Here is a 23,184-nt window from a genome sequence, read left to right on the forward strand (position 1 = left end):
CTTGTAAACATCGCTTGCAATTCGTGCAAAATACTACAAATTTGGCTTGTGAGGTTCCCGAATTGAGTAAAAGCACATCAGTTCCCAATTAAAAAAATGACCCCCTCCGCAGTCGCCCGCATGTTACTGACCACCATACTCAGGGGGAAAAGTTGAAAGGCGGCACCTCACAGGCCATCTCCTCAGAGTATTCAGCCGCGTTGGGCCTTGACAATATTTTAATATCTTGGATGGTGTATAGTGTTCTCTCATTTCTCTTGAGAAATCAAGATTGTCAAGGGGATTCTGCTGTTTTGCCAGTTCATAGCAAGAGATGGGGATCCAAAACACCTCACAGGAAACCAATGAAGATTCGTGTTGGACAGAAAAATAACGTGGTCACAGCCTCAAAGCAAAAGGCATCTATTTTCAGTGATGAAATATAATATAATTATAAATTGTCTGTTATTTTACTTTCCAAGTATTTTACTTTCCAAGTATTCAATAAAATGTGCATTTGGCAAAAGTCCTTCGAGCCGGATTTGAACCAGCGACCTAAGGATGCCTGTTTTACCACTACAGTCCTCCGCTCTACCAACTGAGCTATCGAAGGCTTGACAAATCAGTCTCTAGCAAGCTCAATACGAGCTTCCACTTCAACCGTCGACATTCAAACATCTCTTGCAATTCGTGCAAAATACTACAAATTTGGCTTGTGAGGTTCCCGAATTGAGTAAAAGCACATCAGTTCACAATTTAAAAAATGACCCCCTCCGCAGTCTCCCGCATGTTACTGACCACCATACAAAGGAGGAAAAGTTGAAAGGCGGCGCCTCACAGGCCATCTCCTCAGAGTATTCATCAGTGTTCGGCCTTGACAATATTTTAATATCTTGGATGGTGTATAGTGTTCTCCCATTTCCCTTGAGAAATCAAGATTGTCAAGGGGATTCTGCTGTTTGTCAGTTCATAGCAAGAGATGGGGATCCAAAATACCTCACAGGAAAACAACGAAGATTGGTGTCGGACAGAAAAATAACGTGGCCACAGCCTCAAAGCAAAAGGCATCTATTTTCAGTGATGAAATATAATATAATTATAAATTGTCTGTTATTTTACTTTCCAAGTATTTTACTTTCCAAGTATTCAATAAAATGTGCATTTGGCAAAAGTCCTTCGAGCCGGATTTGAACCAGCGACCTAAGGATGCCTGTTTTACCACTATAGTCCTCTGCTCTACCAACTGAGCTATCGAAGGCTTGGCAAATCGTTCTCTAGCAAACTCAATACGAGCTTCCACTTCAACCGTCGACTTGTAAACATCTCTTGCAATTCGTGCAAAATACTACAAATTTGGCTTGTGACGTTCCCGAATTGAGTAAAAGCACATCAGTTCACAATTTAAAAAATGACCCCCTCCGCAGTCTCCCGCATGTTACTGACCACCATACAAAGGAGGAAAAGTTGAAAGGCGGCGCCTCACAGGCCATCTCCTCAGAGTATTCATCAGTGTTCGGCCTTGACAATATTTTAATATCTTGGATGGTGTATAGTGTTCTCCCATTTCCCTTGAGAAATCAAGATTGTCAAGGGGATTCTGCTGTTTTGTCAGTTCATAGCAAGAGATGGGGATCCAAAATACCTCACAGGAAAACAACGAAGATTGGTGTCGGACAGAAAAATAATGTGGCCACAGCCTCAAAGCAAAAGGCATCTATTTTCAGTGATGAAATATAATATAATTATAAATTGTCTGTTATTTTACTTTCCAAGTATTTTACTTTCCAAGTATTCAATAAAATGTGCATTTGGCAAAAGTCCTTTGAGCCGGATTTGAATCAGCGACGAGCTATCGAAGGCTTGGCAAATCATTCTCTAGCAAACTCAATACGAGCTTCCACTTCAACCGTCCACTTGTAAACATCTCTTGCAATTCGTGCAAAATACTACAGATTTGGCTTGTGAGGTTCCCGAATTGAGTAAAAGCACATCAGTTCCCAATTAAAAAAATGACCCCCTCCGCAGTCTCCCGCATGTTAATGACCACTATACTAAGGGGGAAAAGTTGAAAGGCGGCGCCTCACAGGCCATCTCCTCAGAGTATTCAGCCGTGTTGGGCCTTGACAATATTTTAATATCTTGGATGGTGTATAGTGTTCTCTCATTTCCCTTGAGAAATCAAGATTGTCAAGGGGATTCTGCTGTTTTGCCAGTTCATAGCAAGAGATGGGGATCCAAAACACCTGACAGGAAACCAATGAAGATTCGTGTTGGACAGAAAAATAACGTGGCCACAGCCTCAAAGCAAAAGGCATCTATTTTCAGTGATGAAATATAATATAATTATAAATTGTCTGTTATTTTACTTTCCAAGTATTTTACTTTCCAAGTATTCAATAAAATGTGCATTTGGCAAAAGTCCTTTGAGCTAGATTTGAACCAGCGACCTAAGGATGCCTGTTTTACCACTATAGTCCTCCGCTCTACCAACTGAGCTATCGAAGGCTTGGCAAATCAACTCTAGCAAACTCAATACGAGCTTCCACTTCAACCGTCGACTTGTAAACATCTCTTGCAATTCGTGCAAAATACTACAAATTTGGCTTGTGAGGTTCCCGAATTGAGTAAAAGCACATCAGTTCCCAATTAAAAAAATGACCCCCTCCGCAGTCTCCCGCATGTTACTGACCACCATACTAAGGGGGAAAAGTTGAAAGGCGGCACCTCACAGGCCATCTCCTCAGAGTATTCAGCCGCGTTGGGCCTTGACAATATTTTAATATCTTGGATGGTGTATAGTGTTCTCTCATTTTCCTTGAGAAATCAAGATTGTCAAGGGGATTCTGCTGTTTTGCCAGTTCATAGCAAGAGATGGGGATCCAAAACACCTCACAGGAAACCAATGAAGATTCGTGTTGGACAGAAATATAACATGGTCACAGCCTCAAAGCAAAAGGCATCTATTTTCAGTGATGAAATATAATATAATTATAAATTGTCTGTTATGCTATTTTCCAAGTATTTTACTTTCCAAGTATTCAATAAAATTTGCATTTGGCAAAAGTCCTTCGAGCCGGATTTGAACCAGCGACCTAAGGATGCCTGTTTTACCACTACAGTCCTCTCCTCTACCAACTGAGCTATCGAAGGCTTGGCAAACCATTCTCTAGAAAGCTCAATTCGAGCTTCCACTTCAACCGTCGACATGCAAACATCTCTTGCAATTCGTGCAAAATACTACAAATTTGGCTTGTGAGGTTCCCGAATTGAGTAAAAGCACATCAGTTCCCAATTAAAAAAATGACCGCCTCCGCAGTCTCCCGCATGTTACTGACCACCATACTAAGGAGGAAAAGTTGAAAGGCGGCGCCTCACAGGCCATCTCCTCAGAGTATTCATCAGTGTTCGGCCTTGACAATATTTTAATATCTTGGATGGTGTATGGTGTTCTCCCATTTCCTTTGAGAAATCAAGATTGTCAAGGGGATTCTGCTGTTTTGTCAGTTCATAGCAAGAGATGGGGATCCAAAACACCTCACAGGAAACCAATGAAGATTCGTGTTGGACAGAAAAATAACGTGGTCACAGCCTCAAAGCAAAAGGCATCTATTTTCAGTTTTGAAATATAATATAATTATAAATTGTCTGTTATTTTACTTTCCAAGTATTTTACTTTCCAAGTATTCAATAAAATGTGCATTTGGCAAAAGTCCTTTGAGCCGGATTTGAATCAGCGACGAGCTATCGAAGGCTTGGCAAATCATTCTCTAGCAAACTCAATACGAGCTTCCACTTCAACCGTCCACTTGTAAACATCTCTTGCAATTCGTGCAAAATACTACAGATTTGGCTTGTGAGGTTCCCGAATTGAGTAAAAGCACATCAGTTCCCAATTAAAAAAATGACCCCCTCCGCAGTCTCCCGCATGTTAATGACCACTATACTAAGGGGGAAAAGTTGAAAGGCGGCGCCTCACAGGCCATCTCCTCAGAGTATTCAGCCGTGTTGGGCCTTGACAATATTTTAATATCTTGGATGGTGTATAGTGTTCTCTCATTTCCCTTGAGAAATCAAGATTGTCAAGGGGATTCTGCTGTTTTGCCAGTTCATAGCAAGAGATGGGGATCCAAAACACCTGACAGGAAACCAATGAAGATTCGTGTTGGACAGAAAAATAACGTGGCCACAGCCTCAAAGCAAAAGGCATCTATTTTCAGTGATGAAATATAATATAATTATAAATTGTCTGTTATTTTACTTTCCAAGTATTTTACTTTCCAAGTATTCAATAAAATGTGCATTTGGCAAAAGTCCTTCGAGCCGGATTTGAACCAGCGACCTAAGGATGCCTGTTTTACCACTACAGTCCTCCGCTCTACCAACTGAGCTATCGAAGGCTTGGCAAATCAGTCTCTAGCAAGCTCAATACGAGCTTCCACTTCAACCGTCGACATTCAAACATCTCTTGCAATTTGTGCAAAATACTACAAATTTGGCTTGTGAGGTTCCCGAATTGAGTAAAAGCACATCAGTTCACAATTAAAAAAATGACCCCCTCCGCAGTCTCCCGCATGTTACTGACCACCATAATAAGGAGGAAAAGTTGAAAGGCGGTGCCTCACAGGCCATCTCCTCAGAGTATTCATCAGTGTTCGGCCTTGACAATATTTTAATATCTTGGATGGTGTATAGTGTTCTCCCATTTCCCTTGAGAAATCAAGATTGTCAAGGGGATTCTGCTGTTTTGTCAGTTCATAGCAAGAGATGGGGATCCAAAATACCTCACAGGAAACCAACGAAGATTGGTGTCGGACAGAAAAATAACGTGGCCACAGCCTCAAAGCAAAAGGCATCTATTTTCAGTGATGAAATATAATATAATTATAAATTGTCTGTTATTTTACTTTCCAAGTATTTTACTTTCCAAGTATTCAATAAAATGTGCACTTGGCAAAAGTCCTTTGAGACGGATTTGAACCAGCGACGAGCTATCGAAGGCTTGGCAAATCATTCTCTAGCAAACTCAATACGAGCTTCCACTTCAACCGTCGACTTGTAAACATCTCTTGCAATTCGTGCAAAATACTACAAATTTGGCTTGTGAGGTTCCCGAATTGAGTAAAAGCACATCAGTTCCCAATTAAAAAAATGACCCCCTCCGCAGTCTCCCGCATGTTACTGACCACCATACTAAGGGGGAAAAGTTGAAAGGCGGCACCTCAAAGGCCATCTCCTCAGAGTATTCAGCCTCGTTGGGCCTTGACAATATTTTAATATCTTGGATGGTGTATAGTGTTCTCTCATTTTCCTTGAGAAATCAAGATTGTCAAGGGGATTATGCTGTTTTGCCAGTTCATAGCAAGAGATGGGGATCAAAAAAACACCTCACAGGAAACCAAAGAAGATTGGTGTTGGACAGAAAAATAATGTGGCCACAGCCTCAAAGCAAAAGGCATCTATTTTCAGTGATGAAATATAATATAATTATAAATTGTCTGTTATTTTACTTTCCAAGTATTTTACTTTCCAAGTATTCAATAAAATGTGCATTTGGCAAAAGTCCTTCGAGCCGGATTTGAACCAGCGACCTAAGGATGCATGTTTTACCACTACAGTCCTCCGCTCTACCAACTGAGCTATCGAAGGCTTGGCAAATCAGTCTCTAGCAAGCTCAATACGAGCTTCCACTTCAACCGTCGACATTCAAACATCTCTTGCAATTCGTGCAAAATACTACAAATTGGGCTTGTGAGGTTCCCGAATTGAGTAAAAGCACATCAGTTCACAATTTAAAAAATGACCCCCTCCGCAGTCTCCCGCATGTTACTGACCACCATACAAAGGAGGAAAAGTTGAAAGGCGGCGCCTCACAGGCCATCTCCTCAGAGTATTCATCAGTGTTCGGCCTTGACAATATTTTAATATCTTGGATGGTGTATAGTGTTCTCCCATTTCCCTTGAGAAATCAAGATTGTCAAGGGGATTCTGCTGTTTTGTCAGTTCATAGCAAGAGATGGGGATCCAAAATACCTCACAGGAAAACAACGAAGATTGGTGTCGGACAGAAAAATAACGTGGCCACAGCCTCAAAGCAAAAGGCATCTATTTTCAGTGATGAAATATAATATAATTATAAATTGTCTGTTATTTTACTTTCCAAGTATTTTACTTTCCAAGTATTCAATAAAATGTGCATTTGGCAAAAGTCCTTCGAGCCGGATTTGAACCAGCGACCTAAGGACGCCTGTTTTACCACTATAGTCCTCCCCTCTACCAACTGAGCTATCGAAGGCTTGGCAAATCGTTCTCTAGCAAACTCAATACGAGCTTCCACTTCAACCGTCGACTTGTAAACATCTCTTGCAATTCGTGCAAAATACTACAAATTTGGCTTGTGACGTTCCCGAATTGAGTAAAAGCACATCAGTTCCCAATGAAAAAAATGACCCCCTCCGCAGTCTCCCGCATGTTACTGACCACCATACTAAGGGGGAAAAGTTGAAAGGCGGCGCCTCACAGGCCATCTCCTCAGAGTATTCAGCCGTGTTGGGCCTTGACAATATTTTAATATCTTGGATGGTGTATAGTGTTCTCTCATTTCTCTTGAGAAATCAAGATTGTCAAGGGGATTCTGCTGTTTTGCCAGTTCATAGCAAGAGATGGGGATCCAAAACACCTCACAGGAAACCAATGAAGATTCGTGTTGGACAGAAAAATAACGTGGTCACAGCCTCAAAGCAAAAGGCATCTATTTTCAGTGATGAAATATAATATAATTATAAATTGTCTGTTATTTTACTTTCCAAGTATTTTACTTTCCAAGTATTCAATAAAATGTGCATTTGGCAAAAGTCCCTCGAGCCGGATTTAAACCAGCCACCTAAGGATGCCTGTTTTACCATTACAGTCCTCTGCTCTACCAACTGAGCTATCGAAGGCTTGGCAAATCGTTCTCTAGCAAACTCAATACGAGCTTCCACTTCAACCGTCGACTTGTAAACATCTCTTGCAATTCGTGCAAAATACTACAAATTTGGCTTGTGACGTTCCCGAATTGAGTAAAAGCACATCAGTTCCCAATGAAAAAAATGACCCCCTCCGCAGTCTCCCGCATGTTACTGACCACCATACTAAGGGGGAAAAGTTGAAAGGCGGCGCCTCACAGGCCATCTCCTCAGAGTATTCAGCCGTGTTGGGCCTTGACAATATTTTAATATCTTGGATGGTGTATACTGTTCTCTCATTTCCCTTGAGAAATCAAGATTGTCAAGGGGATTCTGCTGTTTTGCCAGTTCATAGCAAGAGATGGGGATCTGAAACACCTCACAGGAAACCAATGAAGATTGGTGTTGGACAGAAACATAACGTGGCCACAGCCTCAAAGCAAAAGGCATCTATTTTCAGTGATGAAATATAATATAATTATAAATTGTCTGTTATTTTATTTTCCAAGTATTTTACTTTCCAAGTATTCAATAAAATTTGCATTTGGCAAAAGTCCTTCAAGCCGGATTTGAACCAGCGACCTAAGGATGCCTGTTTTACCACTACAGTCCTCCGCTCTACCAACTGAGCTTTCGAAGGCTTGGCAAATCATTCTCTAGCAAACTCAATACGAGCTTCCACTTCAACCGTCGACTTGTAAACATCTCTTGCAATTCGTGCAAAATACTACAAATTTGGCTTGTGAGGTTCCCGAATTGAGTAAAAGCACATCAGTTCCCAATTAAAAAAATGACCCCCTCCGCAGTCGCCCGCATGTTACTGACCACCATACTAAGGGGGAAAAGTTGAAAGGCGGCACCTCACAGGCCATCTCCTCAGAGTATTCAGCCGCGTTGGGCCTTGACAATTTTTTAATATCTTGGATGGTGTATAGTGTTCTCTCATTTCTCTTGAGAAATCAAGATTGTCAAGGGGATTCTGCTGTTTTGCCAGTTCATAGCAAGAGATGGGGATCCAAAACACCTCACAGGAAACCAATGAAGATTCGTGTTGGACAGAAAAATAACGTGGTCACAGCCTCAAAGCAAAAGGCATCTATTTTCAGTGATGAAATATAATATAATTATAAATTGTCTGTTATTTTACTTTCCAAGTATTTTACTTTCCAAGTATTCAATAAAATGTGCATTTGGCAAAAGTCCTTCGAACCGGATTTGAACCAGTGACCTAAGGATGCCTGTTTTACCACTACAGTCCTCCGCTGTACCAACTGAGCTATCGAAGGCTTGCCAAATCAACTCTAGCAAACTCAATACGAGCTTCCACTTCAACCGTCGACTTGTAAACATCGCTTGCAATTCGTGCAAAATACTACAAATTTGGCTTGTGAGGTTCCCGAATTGAGTAAAAGCACATCAGTTCCCAATTAAAAAAATGACCCCCTCCGCAGTCGCCCGCATGTTACTGACCACCATACTCAGGGGGAAAAGTTGAAAGGCGGCACCTCACAGGCCATCTCCTCAGAGTATTCAGCCGCGTTGGGCCTTGACAATATTTTAATATCTTGGATGGTGTATAGTGTTCTCTCATTTCTCTTGAGAAATCAAGATTGTCAAGGGGATTCTGCTGTTTTGCCAGTTCATAGCAAGAGATGGGGATCCAAAACACCTCACAGGAAACCAATGAAGATTCGTGTTGGACAGAAAAATAACGTGGTCACAGCCTCAAAGCAAAAGGCATCTATTTTCAGTGATGAAATATAATATAATTATAAATTGTCTGTTATTTTACTTTCCAAGTATTTTACTTTCCAAGTATTCAATAAAATGTGCATTTGGCAAAAGTCCTTCGAGCCAGATTTGAACCAGCGACCTAAGGATGCCTGTTTTACCACTACAGTCCTCCGCTCTACCAACTGAGCTATCGAAGGCTTGACAAATCAGTCTCTAGCAAGCTCAATACGAGCTTCCACTTCAACCGTCGACATTCAAACATCTCTTGCAATTCGTGCAAAATACTACAAATTTGGCTTGTGAGGTTCCCGAATTGAGTAAAAGCACATCAGTTCACAATTTAAAAAATGACCCCCTCCGCAGTCTCCCGCATGTTACTGACCACCATACAAAGGAGGAAAAGTTGAAAGGCGGCGCCTCACAGGCCATCTCCTCAGAGTATTCATCAGTGTTCGGCCTTGACAATATTTTAATATCTTGGATGGTGTATAGTGTTCTCCCATTTCCCTTGAGAAATCAAGATTGTCAAGGGGATTCTGCTGTTTGTCAGTTCATAGCAAGAGATGGGGATCCAAAATACCTCACAGGAAAACAACGAAGATTGGTGTCGGACAGAAAAATAACGTGGCCACAGCCTCAAAGCAAAAGGCATCTATTTTCAGTGATGAAATATAATATAATTATAAATTGTCTGTTATTTTACTTTCCAAGTATTTTACTTTCCAAGTATTCAATAAAATGTGCATTTGGCAAAAGTCCTTCGAGCCGGATTTGAACCAGCGACCTAAGGATGCCTGTTTTACCACTATAGTCCTCTGCTCTACCAACTGAGCTATCGAAGGCTTGGCAAATCGTTCTCTAGCAAACTCAATACGAGCTTCCACTTCAACCGTCGACTTGTAAACATCTCTTGCAATTCGTGCAAAATACTACAAATTTGGCTTGTGACGTTCCCGAATTGAGTAAAAGCACATCAGTTCACAATTTAAAAAATGACCCCCTCCGCAGTCTCCCGCATGTTACTGACCACCATACAAAGGAGGAAAAGTTGAAAGGCGGCGCCTCACAGGCCATCTCCTCAGAGTATTCATCAGTGTTCGGCCTTGACAATATTTTAATATCTTGGATGGTGTATAGTGTTCTCCCATTTCCCTTGAGAAATCAAGATTGTCAAGGGGATTCTGCTGTTTTGTCAGTTCATAGCAAGAGATGGGGATCCAAAATACCTCACAGGAAAACAACGAAGATTGGTGTCGGACAGAAAAATAATGTGGCCACAGCCTCAAAGCAAAAGGCATCTATTTTCAGTGATGAAATATAATATAATTATAAATTGTCTGTTATTTTACTTTCCAAGTATTTTACTTTCCAAGTATTCAATAAAATGTGCATTTGGCAAAAGTCCTTTGAGCCGGATTTGAATCAGCGACGAGCTATCGAAGGCTTGGCAAATCATTCTCTAGCAAACTCAATACGAGCTTCCACTTCAACCGTCCACTTGTAAACATCTCTTGCAATTCGTGCAAAATACTACAGATTTGGCTTGTGACGTTCCCGAATTGAGTAAAAGCACATCAGTTCCCAATGAAAAAAATGACCCCCTCCGCAGTCTCCCGCATGTTACTGACCACCATACTAAGGGGGAAAAGTTGAAAGGCGGCGCCTCACAGGCCATCTCCTCAGAGTATTCAGCCGTGTTGGGCCTTGACAATATTTTAATATCTTGGATGGTGTATACTGTTCTCTCATTTCCCTTGAGAAATCAAGATTGTCAAGGGGATTCTGCTGTTTTGCCAGTTCATAGCAAGAGATGGGGATCTGAAACACCTCACAGGAAACCAATGAAGATTGGTGTTGGACAGAAACATAACGTGGCCACAGCCTCAAAGCAAAAGGCATCTATTTTCAGTGATGAAATATAATATAATTATAAATTGTCTGTTATTTTATTTTCCAAGTATTTTACTTTCCAAGTATTCAATAAAATTTGCATTTGGCAAAAGTCCTTCAAGCCGGATTTGAACCAGCGACCTAAGGATGCCTGTTTTACCACTACAGTCCTCCGCTCTACCAACTGAGCTTTCGAAGGCTTGGCAAATCATTCTCTAGCAAACTCAATACGAGCTTCCACTTCAACCGTCGACTTGTAAACATCTCTTGCAATTCGTGCAAAATACTACAAATTTGGCTTGTGAGGTTCCCGAATTGAGTAAAAGCACATCAGTTCCCAATTAAAAAAATGACCCCCTCCGCAGTCGCCCGCATGTTACTGACCACCATACTAAGGGGGAAAAGTTGAAAGGCGGCACCTCACAGGCCATCTCCTCAGAGTATTCAGCCGCGTTGGGCCTTGACAATTTTTTAATATCTTGGATGGTGTATAGTGTTCTCTCATTTCTCTTGAGAAATCAAGATTGTCAAGGGGATTCTGCTGTTTTGCCAGTTCATAGCAAGAGATGGGGATCCAAAACACCTCACAGGAAACCAATGAAGATTCGTGTTGGACAGAAAAATAACGTGGTCACAGCCTCAAAGCAAAAGGCATCTATTTTCAGTGATGAAATATAATATAATTATAAATTGTCTGTTATTTTACTTTCCAAGTATTTTACTTTCCAAGTATTCAATAAAATGTGCATTTGGCAAAAGTCCTTCGAACCGGATTTGAACCAGTGACCTAAGGATGCCTGTTTTACCACTACAGTCCTCCGCTCTACCAACTGAGCTATCGAAGGCTTGCCAAATCAACTCTAGCAAACTCAATACGAGCTTCCACTTCAACCGTCGACTTGTAAACATCGCTTGCAATTCGTGCAAAATACTACAAATTTGGCTTGTGAGGTTCCCGAATTGAGTAAAAGCACATCAGTTCCCAATTAAAAAAATGACCCCCTCCGCAGTCGCCCGCATGTTACTGACCACCATACTCAGGGGGAAAAGTTGAAAGGCGGCACCTCACAGGCCATCTCCTCAGAGTATTCAGCCGCGTTGGGCCTTGACAATATTTTAATATCTTGGATGGTGTATAGTGTTCTCTCATTTCTCTTGAGAAATCAAGATTGTCAAGGGGATTCTGCTGTTTTGCCAGTTCATAGCAAGAGATGGGGATCCAAAACACCTCACAGGAAACCAATGAAGATTCGTGTTGGACAGAAAAATAACGTGGTCACAGCCTCAAAGCAAAAGGCATCTATTTTCAGTGATGAAATATAATATAATTATAAATTGTCTGTTATTTTACTTTCCAAGTATTTTACTTTCCAAGTATTCAATAAAATGTGCATTTGGCAAAAGTCCTTCGAGCCGGATTTGAACCAGCGACCTAAGGATGCCTGTTTTACCACTACAGTCCTCCGCTCTACCAACTGAGCTATCGAAGGCTTGACAAATCAGTCTCTAGCAAGCTCAATACGAGCTTCCACTTCAACCGTCGACATTCAAACATCTCTTGCAATTCGTGCAAAATACTACAAATTTGGCTTGTGAGGTTCCCGAATTGAGTAAAAGCACATCAGTTCACAATTTAAAAAATGACCCCCTCCGCAGTCTCCCGCATGTTACTGACCACCATACAAAGGAGGAAAAGTTGAAAGGCGGCGCCTCACAGGCCATCTCCTCAGAGTATTCATCAGTGTTCGGCCTTGACAATATTTTAATATCTTGGATGGTGTATAGTGTTCTCCCATTTCCCTTGAGAAATCAAGATTGTCAAGGGGATTCTGCTGTTTGTCAGTTCATAGCAAGAGATGGGGATCCAAAATACCTCACAGGAAAACAACGAAGATTGGGGTCGGACAGAAAAATAACGTGGCCAAAGCCTCAAAGCAAAAGGCATCTATTTTCAGTGATGAAATATAATATAATTATAAATTGTCTGTTATTTTACTTTCCAAGTATTTTACTTTCCAAGTATTCAATAAAATGTGCATTTGGCAAAAGTCCTTCGAGCCGGATTTGAACCAGTGACCTAAGGATGCCTGTTTTACCACTACAGTCCTCCGCTCTACCAACTGAGCTATCGAAGGCTTGCCAAATCAACTCTAGCAAACTCAATACGAGCTTCCACTTCAACCGTCGACTTGTAAACATCGCTTGCAATTCGTGCAAAATACTACAAATTTGGCTTGTGAGGTTCCCGAATTGAGTAAAAGCACATCAGTTCCCAATTAAAAAAATGACCCCCTCCGCAGTCGCCCGCATGTTACTGACCACCATACTCAGGGGGAAAAGTTGAAAGGCGGCACCTCACAGGCCATCTCCTCAGAGTATTCAGCCGCGTTGGGCCTTGACAATATTTTAATATCTTGGATGGTGTATAGTGTTCTCTCATTTCTCTTGAGAAATCAAGATTGTCAAGGGGATTCTGCTGTTTTGCCAGTTCATAGCAAGAGATGGGGATCCAAAACACCTCACAGGAAACCAATGAAGATTCGTGTTGGACAGAAAAATAACGTGGTCACAGCCTCAAAGCAAAAGGCATCTATTTTCAGTGATGAAATATAATATAATTATAAATTGTCTGTTATTTTACTTTCCAAGTATTTTACTTTCCAAGTATTCAATAAAATGTGCATTTGGCAAAAGTCCTTCGAGCCGGATTTGAACCAGCGACCTAAGGATGCCTGTTTTACCACTACAGTCCTCCGCTCTACCAACTGAGCTATCGAAGGCTTGACAAATCAGTCTCTAGCAAGCTCAATACGAGCTTCCACTTCAACCGTCGACATTCAAACATCTCTTGCAATTCGTGCAAAATACTACAAATTTGGCTTGTGAGGTTCCCGAATTGAGTAAAAGCACATCAGTTCACAATTTAAAAAATGACCCCCTCCGCAGTCTCCCGCATGTTACTGACCACCATACAAAGGAGGAAAAGTTGAAAGGCGGCGCCTCACAGGCCATCTCCTCAGAGTATTCATCAGTGTTCGGCCTTGACAATATTTTAATATCTTGGATGGTGTATAGTGTTCTCCCATTTCCCTTGAGAAATCAAGATTGTCAAGGGGATTCTGCTGTTTGTCAGTTCATAGCAAGAGATGGGGATCCAAAATACCTCACAGGAAAACAACGAAGATTGGGGTCGGACAGAAAAATAACGTGGCCAAAGCCTCAAAGCAAAAGGCATCTATTTTCAGTGATGAAATATAATATAATTATAAATTGTCTGTTATTTTACTTTCCAAGTATTTTACTTTCCAAGTATTCAATAAAATGTGCATTTGGCAAAAGTCCTTCGAGCCGGATTTGAACCAGCGACCTAAGGATGCCTGTTTTACCACTATAGTCCTCTGCTATACCAACTGAGCTATCGAAGGCTTGGCAAATCGTTCTCTAGCAAACTCAATACGAGCTTCCACTTCAACCGTCGACTTGTAAACATCTCTTGCAATTCGTGCAAAATACTACAAATTTGGCTTGTGACGTTCCCGAATTGAGTAAAAGCACATCAGTTCACAATTTAAAAAATGACCCCCTCCGCAGTCTCCCGCATGTTACTGACCACCATACAAAGGAGGAAAAGTTGAAAGGCGGCGCCTCACAGGCCATCTCCTCAGAGTATTCATCAGTGTTCGGCCTTGACAATATTTTAATATCTTGGATGGTGTATAGTGTTCTCCCATTTCCCTTGAGAAATCAAGATTGTCAAGGGGATTCTGCTGTTTTGTCAGTTCATAGCAAGAGATGGGGATCCAAAATACCTCACAGGAAAACAACGAAGATTGGTGTCGGACAGAAAAATAATGTGGCCACAGCCTCAAAGCAAAAGGCATCTATTTTCAGTGATGAAATATAATATAATTATAAATTGTCTGTTATTTTACTTTCCAAGTATTTTACTTTCCAAGTATTCAATAAAATGTGCATTTGGCAAAAGTCCTTTGAGCCGGATTTGAATCAGCGACGAGCTATCGAAGGCTTGGCAAATCATTCTCTAGCAAACTCAATACGAGCTTCCACTTCAACCGTCCACTTGTAAACATCTCTTGCAATTCGTGCAAAATACTACAGATTTGGCTTGTGAGGTTCCCGAATTGAGTAAAAGCACATCAGTTCCCAATTAAAAAAATGACCCCCTCCGCAGTCTCCCGCATGTTAATGACCACTATACTAAGGGGGAAAAGTTGAAAGGCGGCGCCTCACAGGCCATCTCCTCAGAGTATTCAGCCGTGTTGGGCCTTGACAATATTTTAATATCTTGGATGGTGTATAGTGTTCTCTCATTTCCCTTGAGAAATCAAGATTGTCAAGGGGATTCTGCTGTTTTGCCAGTTCATAGCAAGAGATGGGGATCCAAAACACCTGACAGGAAACCAATGAAGATTCGTGTTGGACAGAAAAATAACGTGGCCACAGCCTCAAAGCAAAAGGCATCTATTTTCAGTGATGAAATATAATATAATTATAAATTGTCTGTTATTTTACTTTCCAAGTATTTTACTTTCCAAGTATTCAATACAATGTGCATTTGGCAAAAGTCCTTTGAGCTAGATTTGAACCAGCGACCTAAGGATGCCTGTTTTACCACTATAGTCCTCCGCTCTACCAACTGAGCTATCGAAGGCTTGGCAAATCAACTCTAGCAAACTCAATACGAGCTTCCACTTCAACCGTCGACTTGTAAACATCTCTTGCAATTCGTGCAAAATACTACAAATTTGGCTTGTGAGGTTCCCGAATTGAGTAAAAGCACATCAGTTCCCAATTAAAAAAATGACCCCCTCCGCAGTCTCCCGCATGTTACTGACCACCATACTAAGGGGGAAAAGTTGAAAGGCGGCACCTCACAGGCCATCTCCTCAGAGTATTCAGCCGCGTTGGGCCTTGACAATATTTTAATATCTTGGATGGTGTATAGTGTTCTCTCATTTCCCTTGAGAAATCAAGATTGTCAAGGGGATTCTGCTGTTTTGCCAGTTCATAGCAAGAGATGGGGATCCAAAACACCTCACAGGAAACCAATGAAGATTCGTGTTGGACAGAAATATAACATGGTCACAGCCTCAAAGCAAAAGGCATCTATTTTCAGTGATGAAATATAATATAATTATAAATTGTCTGCTATTTTACTTTCCAAGTATTTTACTTTCCAAGTATTCAATAAAATGTGCATTTGGCAAAAGTCCTTCGAGCCGGATTTGAACCAGCGACCTAAGGATGCCTGTTTTACCACTACAGTCCTCCGCTCTACCAACTGAGCTATCGAAGGCTTGGCAAATCAGTCTCTAGCAAGCTCAATACGAGCTTCCACTTCAACCGTCGACATTCAAACATCTCTTGCAATTTGTGCAAAATACTACAAATTTGGCTTGTGAGGTTCCCGAATTGAGTAAAAGCACATCAGTTCACAATTAAAAAAATGACCCCCTCCACAGTCTCCCGCATGTTACTGACCACCATAATAAGGAGGAAAAGTTGAAAGGCGGTGCCTCACAGGCCATCTCCTCAGAGTATTCATCAGTGTTCGGCCTTGACAATATTTTAATATCTTGGATGGTGTATAGTGTTCTCCCATTTCCCTTGAGAAATCAAGATTGTCAAGGGGATTCTGCTGTTTTGTCAGTTCATAGCAAGAGATGGGGATCCAAAATACCTCACAGGAAACCAACGAAGATTGGTGTCGGACAGAAAAATAACGTGGCCACAGCCTCAAAGCAAAAGGCATCTATTTTCAGTGATGAAATATAATATAATTATAAATTGTCTGTTATTTTACTTTCCAAGTATTTTACTTTCCAAGTATTCAATAAAATGTGCACTTGGCAAAAGTCCTTTGAGACGGATTTGAACCAGCGACGAGCTATCGAAGGCTTGGCAAATCATTCTCTAGCAAACTCAATACGAGCTTCCACTTCAACCGTCGACTTGTAAACATCTCTTGCAATTCGTGCAAAATACTACAAATTTGGCTTGTGAGGTTCCCGAATTGAGTAAAAGCACATCAGTTCCCAATTAAAAAAATGACCCCCTCCGCAGTCTCCCGCATGTTACTGACCACCATACTAAGGGGGAAAAGTTGAAAGGCGGCACCTCAAAGGCCATCTCCTCAGAGTATTCAGCCTCGTTGGGCCTTGACAATATTTTAATATCTTGAATGGTGTATAGTGTTCTCTCATTTTCCTTGAGAAATCAAGATTGTCAAGGGGATTCTGCTGTTTTGCCAGTTCATAGCAAGAGATGGGGATCCAAAACACCTCACAGGAAACCAATGAAGATTCGTGTTGGACAGAAAAATAACGTGGTCACAGCCTCAAAGCAAAAGGCATCTATTTTCAGTGATGAAATATAATATAATTATAAATTGTCTGTTATTTTACTTTCCAAGTATTTTACTTTCCAAGTATTCAATAAAATGTGCATTTGGCAAAAGTCCCTCGAGCCGGATTTAAACCAGCCACCTAAGGATGCCTGTTTTACCATTACAGTCCTCTGCTCTACCAACTGAGCTATCGAAGGCTTGGCAAATCGTTCTCTAGCAAACTCAATACGAGCTTCCACTTCAACCGTCGACTTGTAAACATCTCTTGCAATTCGTGCAAAATACTACAAATTTGGCTTGTGACGTTCCCGAATTGAGTAAAAGCACATCAGTTCCCAATGAAAAAAATGACCCCCTCCGCAGTCTCCCGCATGTTACTGACCACCATACTAAGGGGGAAAAGTTGAAAGGCGGCGCCTCACAGGCCATCTCCTCAGAGTATTCAGCCGTGTTGGGCCTTGACAATATTTTAATATCTTGGATGGTGTATACTGTTCTCTCATTTCCCTTGAGAAATCAAGATTGTCAAGGGGATTCTGCTGTTTTGCCAGTTCATAGCAAGAGATGGGGATCTGAAACACCTCACAGGAAACCAATGAAGATTGGTGTTGGACAGAAACATAACGTGGCCACAGCCTCAAAGCAAAAGGCATCTATTTTCAGTGATGAAATATAATATAATTATAAATTGTCTGTTATTTTATTTTCCAAGTATTTTACTTTCCAAGTATTCAATAAAATTTGCATTTGGCAAAAGTCCTTCAAGCCGGATTTGAACCAGCGACCTAAGGATGCCTGTTTTACCACTACAGTCCTCCGCTCTACCAACTGAGCTTTCGAAGGCTTGGCAAATCATTCTCTAGCAAACTCAATACGAGCTTCCACTTCAACCGTCGACTTGTAAACATCTCTTGCAATTCGTGCAAAATACTACAAATTTGGCTTGTGAGGTTCCCGAATTGAGTAAAAGCACATCAGTTCCCAATTAAAAAAATGACCCCCTCCGCAGTCGCCCGCATGTTACTGACCACCATACTAAGGGGGAAAAGTTGAAAGGCGGCACCTCACAGGCCATCTCCTCAGAGTATTCAGCCGCGTTGGGCCTTGACAATTTTTTAATATCTTGGATGGTGTATAGTGTTCTCTCATTTCTCTTGAGAAATCAAGATTGTCAAGGGGATTCTGCTGTTTTGCCAGTTCATAGCAAGAGATGGGGATCCAAAACACCTCACAGGAAACCAATGAAGATTCGTGTTGGACAGAAAAATAACGTGGTCACAGCCTCAAAGCAAAAGGCATCTATTTTCAGTGATGAAATATAATATAATTATAAATTGTCTGTTATTTTACTTTCCAAGTATTTTACTTTCCAAGTATTCAATAAAATGTGCATTTGGCAAAAGTCCTTCGAACCGGATTTGAACCAGTGACCTAAGGATGCCTGTTTTACCACTACAGTCCTCCGCTCTACCAACTGAGCTATCGAAGGCTTGCCAAATCAACTCTAGCAAACTCAATACGAGCTTCCACTTCAACCGTCGACTTGTAAACATCGCTTGCAATTCGTGCAAAATACTACAAATTTGGCTTGTGAGGTTCCCGAATTGAGTAAAAGCACATCAGTTCCCAATTAAAAAAATGACCCCCTCCGCAGTCGCCCGCATGTTACTGACCACCATACTCAGGGGGAAAAGTTGAAAGGCGGCACCTCACAGGCCATCTCCTCAGAGTATTCAGCCGCGTTGGGCCTTGACAATATTTTAATATCTTGGATGGTGTATAGTGTTCTCTCATTTCTCTTGAGAAATCAAGATTGTCAAGGGGATTCTGCTGTTTTGCCAGTTCATAGCAAGAGATGGGGATCCAAAACACCTCACAGGAAACCAATGAAGATTCGTGTTGGACAGAAAAATAACGTGGTCACAGCCTCAAAGCAAAAGGCATCTATTTTCAGTGATGAAATATAATATAATTATAAATTGTCTGTTATTTTACTTTCCAAGTATTTTACTTTCCAAGTATTCAATAAAATGTGCATTTGGCAAAAGTCCTTCGAGCCAGATTTGAACCAGCGACCTAAGGATGCCTGTTTTACCACTACAGTCCTCCGCTCTACCAACTGAGCTATCGAAGGCTTGACAAATCAGTCTCTAGCAAGCTCAATACGAGCTTCCACTTCAACCGTCGACATTCAAACATCTCTTGCAATTCGTGCAAAATACTACAAATTTGGCTTGTGACGTTCCCGAATTGAGTAAAAGCACATCAGTTCCCAATGAAAAAAATGACCCCCTCCGCAGTCTCCCGCATGTTACTGACCACCATACTAAGGGGGAAAAGTTGAAAGGCGGCGCCTCACAGGCCATCTCCTCAGAGTATTCAGCCGTGTTGGGCCTTGACAATATTTTAATATCTTGGATGGTGTATAGTGTTCTCTCATTTCTCTTGAGAAATCAAGATTGTCAAGGGGATTCTGCTGTTTTGCCAGTTCATAGCAAGAGATGGGGATCCAAAACACCTCACAGGAAACCAATGAAGATTCGTGTTGGACAGAAAAATAACGTGGTCACAGCCTCAAAGCAAAAGGCATCTATTTTCAGTGATGAAATATAATATAATTATAAATTGTCTGTTATTTTACTTTCCAAGTATTTTACTTTCCAAGTATTCAATAAAATGTGCATTTGGCAAAAGTCCCTCGAGCCGGATTTAAACCAGCCACCTAAGGATGCCTGTTTTACCATTACAGTCCTCTGCTCTACCAACTGAGCTATCGAAGGCTTGGCAAATCGTTCTCTAGCAAACTCAATACGAGCTTCCACTTCAACCGTCGACTTGTAAACATCTCTTGCAATTCGTGCAAAATACTACAAATTTGGCTTGTGAGGTTCCCGAATTGAGTAAAAGCACATCAGTTCCCAATTAAAAAAATGACCCCCTCCGCAGTCGCCCGCATGTTACTGACCACCATACTAAGGGGGAAAAGTTGAAAGGCGGCACCTCACAGGCCATCTCCTCAGAGTATTCAGCCGCGTTGGGCCTTGACAATTTTTTAATATCTTGGATGGTGTATAGTGTTCTCTCATTTCTCTTGAGAAATCAAGATTGTCAAGGGGATTCTGCTGTTTTGCCAGTTCATAGCAAGAGATGGGGATCCAAAACACCTCACAGGAAACCAATGAAGATTCGTGTTGGACAGAAAAATAACGTGGTCACAGCCTCAAAGCAAAAGGCATCTATTTTCAGTGATGAAATATAATATAATTATAAATTGTCTGTTATTTTACTTTCCAAGTATTTTACTTTCCAAGTATTCAATAAAATGTGCATTTGGCAAAAGTCCTTCGAACCGGATTTGAACCAGTGACCTAAGGATGCCTGTTTTACCACTACAGTCCTCCGCTCTACCAACTGAGCTATCGAAGGCTTGCCAAATCAACTCTAGCAAACTCAATACGAGCTTCCACTTCAACCGTCGACTTGTAAACATCGCTTGCAATTCGTGCAAAATACTATAAATTTGGCTTGTGAGGTTCCCGAATTGAGTAAAAGCACATCAGTTCCCAATTAAAAAAATGACCCCCTCCGCAGTCGCCCGCATGTTACTGACCACCATACTAAGGGGGAAAAGTTGAAAGGCGGCACCTCAAAGGCCATCTCCTCAGAGTATTCAGCCTCGTTGGGCCTTGACAATATTTTAATATCTTGGATGGTGTATAGTGTTCTCTCATTTTCCTTGAGAAATCAAGATTGTCAAGGGGATTATGCTGTTTTGCCAGTTCATAGCAAGAGATGGGGATCAAAAAAACACCTCACAGGAAACCAAAGAAGATTGGTGTTGGACAGAAAAATAATGTGGCCACAGCCTCAAAGCAAAAGGCATCTATTTTCAGTGATGAAATATAATATAATTATAAATTGTCTGTTATTTTACTTTCCAAGTATTTTACTTTCCAAGTATTCAATAAAATGTGCATTTGGCAAAAGTCCTTCGAGCCGGATTTGAACCAGCGACCTAAGGATGCATGTTTTACCACTACAGTCCTCCGCTCTACCAACTGAGCTATCGAAGGCTTGGCAAATCAGTCTCTAGCAAGCTCAATACGAGCTTCCACTTCAACCGTCGACATTCAAACATCTCTTGCAATTCGTGCAAAATACTACAAATTGGGCTTGTGAGGTTCCCGAATTGAGTAAAAGCACATCAGTTCACAATTTAAAAAATGACCCCCTCCGCAGTCTCCCGCATGTTACTGACCACCATACAAAGGAGGAAAAGTTGAAAGGCGGCGCCTCACAGGCCATCTCCTCAGAGTATTCATCAGTGTTCGGCCTTGACAATATTTTAATATCTTGGATGGTGTATAGTGTTCTCCCATTTCCATTGAGAAATCAAGATTGTCAAGGGGATTCTGCTGTTTTGTCAGTTCATAGCAAGAGATGGGGATCCAAAATACCTCACAGGAAAACAACGAAGATTGGTGTCGGACAGAAAAATAACGTGGCCACAGCCTCAAAGCAAAAGGCATCTATTTTCAGTGATGAAATATAATATAATTATAAATTGTCTGTTATTTTACTTTCCAAGTATTTTACTTTCCAAGTATTCAATAAAATGTGCATTTGGCAAAAGTCCTTCGAGCCGGATTTGAACCAGCGACCTAAGGACGCCTGTTTTACCACTATAGTCCTCCCCTCTACCAACTGAGCTATCGAAGGCTTGGCAAATCGTTCTCTAGCAAACTCAATACGAGCTTCCACTTCAACCGTCGACTTGTAAACATCTCTTGCAATTCGTGCAAAATACTACAAATTTGGCTTGTGACGTTCCCGAATTGAGTAAAAGCACATCAGTTCCCAATGAAAAAAATGACCCCCTCCGCAGTCTCCCGCATGTTACTGACCACCATACTAAGGGGGAAAAGTTGAAAGGCGGCGCCTCACAGGCCATCTCCTCAGAGTATTCAGCCGTGTTGGGCCTTGACAATATTTTAATATCTTGGATGGTGTATAGTGTTCTCTCATTTCTCTTGAGAAATCAAGATTGTCAAGGGGATTCTGCTGTTTTGCCAGTTCATAGCAAGAGATGGGGATCCAAAACACCTCACAGGAAACCAATGAAGATTCGTGTTGGACAGAAAAATAACGTGGTCACAGCCTCAAAGCAAAAGGCATCTATTTTCAGTGATGAAATATAATATAATTATAAATTGTCTGTTATTTTACTTTCCAAGTATTTTACTTTCCAAGTATTCAATAAAATGTGCATTTGGCAAAAGTCCCTCGAGCCGGATTTAAACCAGCCACCTAAGGATGCCTGTTTTACCATTACAGTCCTCTGCTCTACCAACTGAGCTATCGAAGGCTTGGCAAATCGTTCTCTAGCAAACTCAATACGAGCTTCCACTTCAACCGTCGACTTGTAAACATCTCTTGCAATTCGTGCAAAATACTACAAATTTGGCTTGTGACGTTCCCGAATTGAGTAAAAGCACATCAGTTCCCAATGAAAAAAATGACCCCCTCCGCAGTCTCCCGCATGTTACTGACCACCATACTAAGGGGGAAAAGTTGAAAGGCGGCGCCTCACAGGCCATCTCCTCAGAGTATTCAGCCGTGTTGGGCCTTGACAATATTTTAATATCTTGGATGGTGTATACTGTTCTCTCATTTCCCTTGAGAAATCAAGATTGTCAAGGGGATTCTGCTGTTTTGCCAGTTCATAGCAAGAGATGGGGATCTGAAACACCTCACAGGAAACCAATGAAGATTGGTGTTGGACAGAAACATAACGTGGCCACAGCCTCAAAGCAAAAGGCATCTATTTTCAGTGATGAAATATAATATAATTATAAATTGTCTGTTATTTTATTTTCCAAGTATTTTACTTTCCAAGTATTCAATAAAATTTGCATTTGGCAAAAGTCCTTCAAGCCGGATTTGAACCAGCGACCTAAGGATGCCTGTTTTACCACTACAGTCCTCCGCTCTACCAACTGAGCTTTCGAAGGCTTGGCAAATCATTCTCTAGCAAACTCAATACGAGCTTCCACTTCAACCGTCGACTTGTAAACATCTCTTGCAATTCGTGCAAAATACTACAAATTTGGCTTGTGAGGTTCCCGAATTGAGTAAAAGCACATCAGTTCCCAATTAAAAAAATGACCCCCTCCGCAGTCGCCCGCATGTTACTGACCACCATACTAAGGGGGAAAAGTTGAAAGGCGGCACCTCACAGGCCATCTCCTCAGAGTATTCAGCCGCGTTGGG

The 23,184-nt window shown here is 41.3% G+C and overlaps 17 non-coding genes across 17 annotated transcripts; all 17 read right to left on the reverse strand.

Moving 5' to 3' along the window:
- Positions 1-506: 506 nt before the first annotated feature.
- On the reverse strand, positions 507-592 carry TRNAY-GUA (transfer RNA tyrosine (anticodon GUA)). The gene is given in 2 exon segments: positions 507-542; positions 556-592. It is a non-coding gene; the product is annotated as a tRNA-Tyr (tRNA).
- Positions 593-1,151: 559 nt separating this feature from the next.
- On the reverse strand, positions 1,152-1,237 carry TRNAY-AUA (transfer RNA tyrosine (anticodon AUA)). The gene is given in 2 exon segments: positions 1,152-1,187; positions 1,201-1,237. It is a non-coding gene; the product is annotated as a tRNA-Tyr (tRNA).
- A 1,161-nt stretch (positions 1,238-2,398) lies between these two features.
- On the reverse strand, positions 2,399-2,484 carry TRNAY-AUA (transfer RNA tyrosine (anticodon AUA)). The gene is given in 2 exon segments: positions 2,399-2,434; positions 2,448-2,484. It is a non-coding gene; the product is annotated as a tRNA-Tyr (tRNA).
- Positions 2,485-4,290: 1,806 nt separating this feature from the next.
- On the reverse strand, positions 4,291-4,376 carry TRNAY-GUA (transfer RNA tyrosine (anticodon GUA)). Its single transcript is given in 2 exon segments — positions 4,291-4,326; positions 4,340-4,376. It is a non-coding gene; the product is annotated as a tRNA-Tyr (tRNA).
- Positions 4,377-5,539: 1,163 nt separating this feature from the next.
- Positions 5,540-5,625, reverse strand: TRNAY-GUA (transfer RNA tyrosine (anticodon GUA)). Its single transcript is given in 2 exon segments — positions 5,540-5,575; positions 5,589-5,625. It is a non-coding gene; the product is annotated as a tRNA-Tyr (tRNA).
- A 560-nt stretch (positions 5,626-6,185) lies between these two features.
- TRNAY-AUA (transfer RNA tyrosine (anticodon AUA)) lies at positions 6,186-6,271 on the reverse strand. The gene is given in 2 exon segments: positions 6,186-6,221; positions 6,235-6,271. It is a non-coding gene; the product is annotated as a tRNA-Tyr (tRNA).
- A 3,142-nt stretch (positions 6,272-9,413) lies between these two features.
- On the reverse strand, positions 9,414-9,499 carry TRNAY-AUA (transfer RNA tyrosine (anticodon AUA)). The gene is given in 2 exon segments: positions 9,414-9,449; positions 9,463-9,499. It is a non-coding gene; the product is annotated as a tRNA-Tyr (tRNA).
- A 1,807-nt stretch (positions 9,500-11,306) lies between these two features.
- Positions 11,307-11,392, reverse strand: TRNAY-GUA (transfer RNA tyrosine (anticodon GUA)). Its single transcript is given in 2 exon segments — positions 11,307-11,342; positions 11,356-11,392. It is a non-coding gene; the product is annotated as a tRNA-Tyr (tRNA).
- A 559-nt stretch (positions 11,393-11,951) lies between these two features.
- TRNAY-GUA (transfer RNA tyrosine (anticodon GUA)) lies at positions 11,952-12,037 on the reverse strand. The gene is given in 2 exon segments: positions 11,952-11,987; positions 12,001-12,037. It is a non-coding gene; the product is annotated as a tRNA-Tyr (tRNA).
- A 1,204-nt stretch (positions 12,038-13,241) lies between these two features.
- TRNAY-GUA (transfer RNA tyrosine (anticodon GUA)) lies at positions 13,242-13,327 on the reverse strand. The gene is given in 2 exon segments: positions 13,242-13,277; positions 13,291-13,327. It is a non-coding gene; the product is annotated as a tRNA-Tyr (tRNA).
- A 559-nt stretch (positions 13,328-13,886) lies between these two features.
- Positions 13,887-13,972, reverse strand: TRNAY-AUA (transfer RNA tyrosine (anticodon AUA)). The gene is given in 2 exon segments: positions 13,887-13,922; positions 13,936-13,972. It is a non-coding gene; the product is annotated as a tRNA-Tyr (tRNA).
- Positions 13,973-15,133: 1,161 nt separating this feature from the next.
- On the reverse strand, positions 15,134-15,219 carry TRNAY-AUA (transfer RNA tyrosine (anticodon AUA)). The gene is given in 2 exon segments: positions 15,134-15,169; positions 15,183-15,219. It is a non-coding gene; the product is annotated as a tRNA-Tyr (tRNA).
- Positions 15,220-15,778: 559 nt separating this feature from the next.
- On the reverse strand, positions 15,779-15,864 carry TRNAY-GUA (transfer RNA tyrosine (anticodon GUA)). Its single transcript is given in 2 exon segments — positions 15,779-15,814; positions 15,828-15,864. It is a non-coding gene; the product is annotated as a tRNA-Tyr (tRNA).
- Positions 15,865-18,317: 2,453 nt separating this feature from the next.
- TRNAY-GUA (transfer RNA tyrosine (anticodon GUA)) lies at positions 18,318-18,403 on the reverse strand. The gene is given in 2 exon segments: positions 18,318-18,353; positions 18,367-18,403. It is a non-coding gene; the product is annotated as a tRNA-Tyr (tRNA).
- A 1,851-nt stretch (positions 18,404-20,254) lies between these two features.
- TRNAY-GUA (transfer RNA tyrosine (anticodon GUA)) lies at positions 20,255-20,340 on the reverse strand. The gene is given in 2 exon segments: positions 20,255-20,290; positions 20,304-20,340. It is a non-coding gene; the product is annotated as a tRNA-Tyr (tRNA).
- A 561-nt stretch (positions 20,341-20,901) lies between these two features.
- On the reverse strand, positions 20,902-20,987 carry TRNAY-GUA (transfer RNA tyrosine (anticodon GUA)). The gene is given in 2 exon segments: positions 20,902-20,937; positions 20,951-20,987. It is a non-coding gene; the product is annotated as a tRNA-Tyr (tRNA).
- A 560-nt stretch (positions 20,988-21,547) lies between these two features.
- On the reverse strand, positions 21,548-21,633 carry TRNAY-AUA (transfer RNA tyrosine (anticodon AUA)). Its single transcript is given in 2 exon segments — positions 21,548-21,583; positions 21,597-21,633. It is a non-coding gene; the product is annotated as a tRNA-Tyr (tRNA).
- Between the last annotated feature and the right edge of the window lie 1,551 nt (positions 21,634-23,184).

Source organism: Ambystoma mexicanum, chromosome 1p (genome assembly GCF_040938575.1).
Source record: "Ambystoma mexicanum isolate Mex_15411 chromosome 1p, UKY_AmexF1_1, whole genome shotgun sequence".
In the NCBI taxonomy this organism is placed as follows: domain Eukaryota; kingdom Metazoa; phylum Chordata; class Amphibia; order Caudata; family Ambystomatidae; genus Ambystoma; species Ambystoma mexicanum.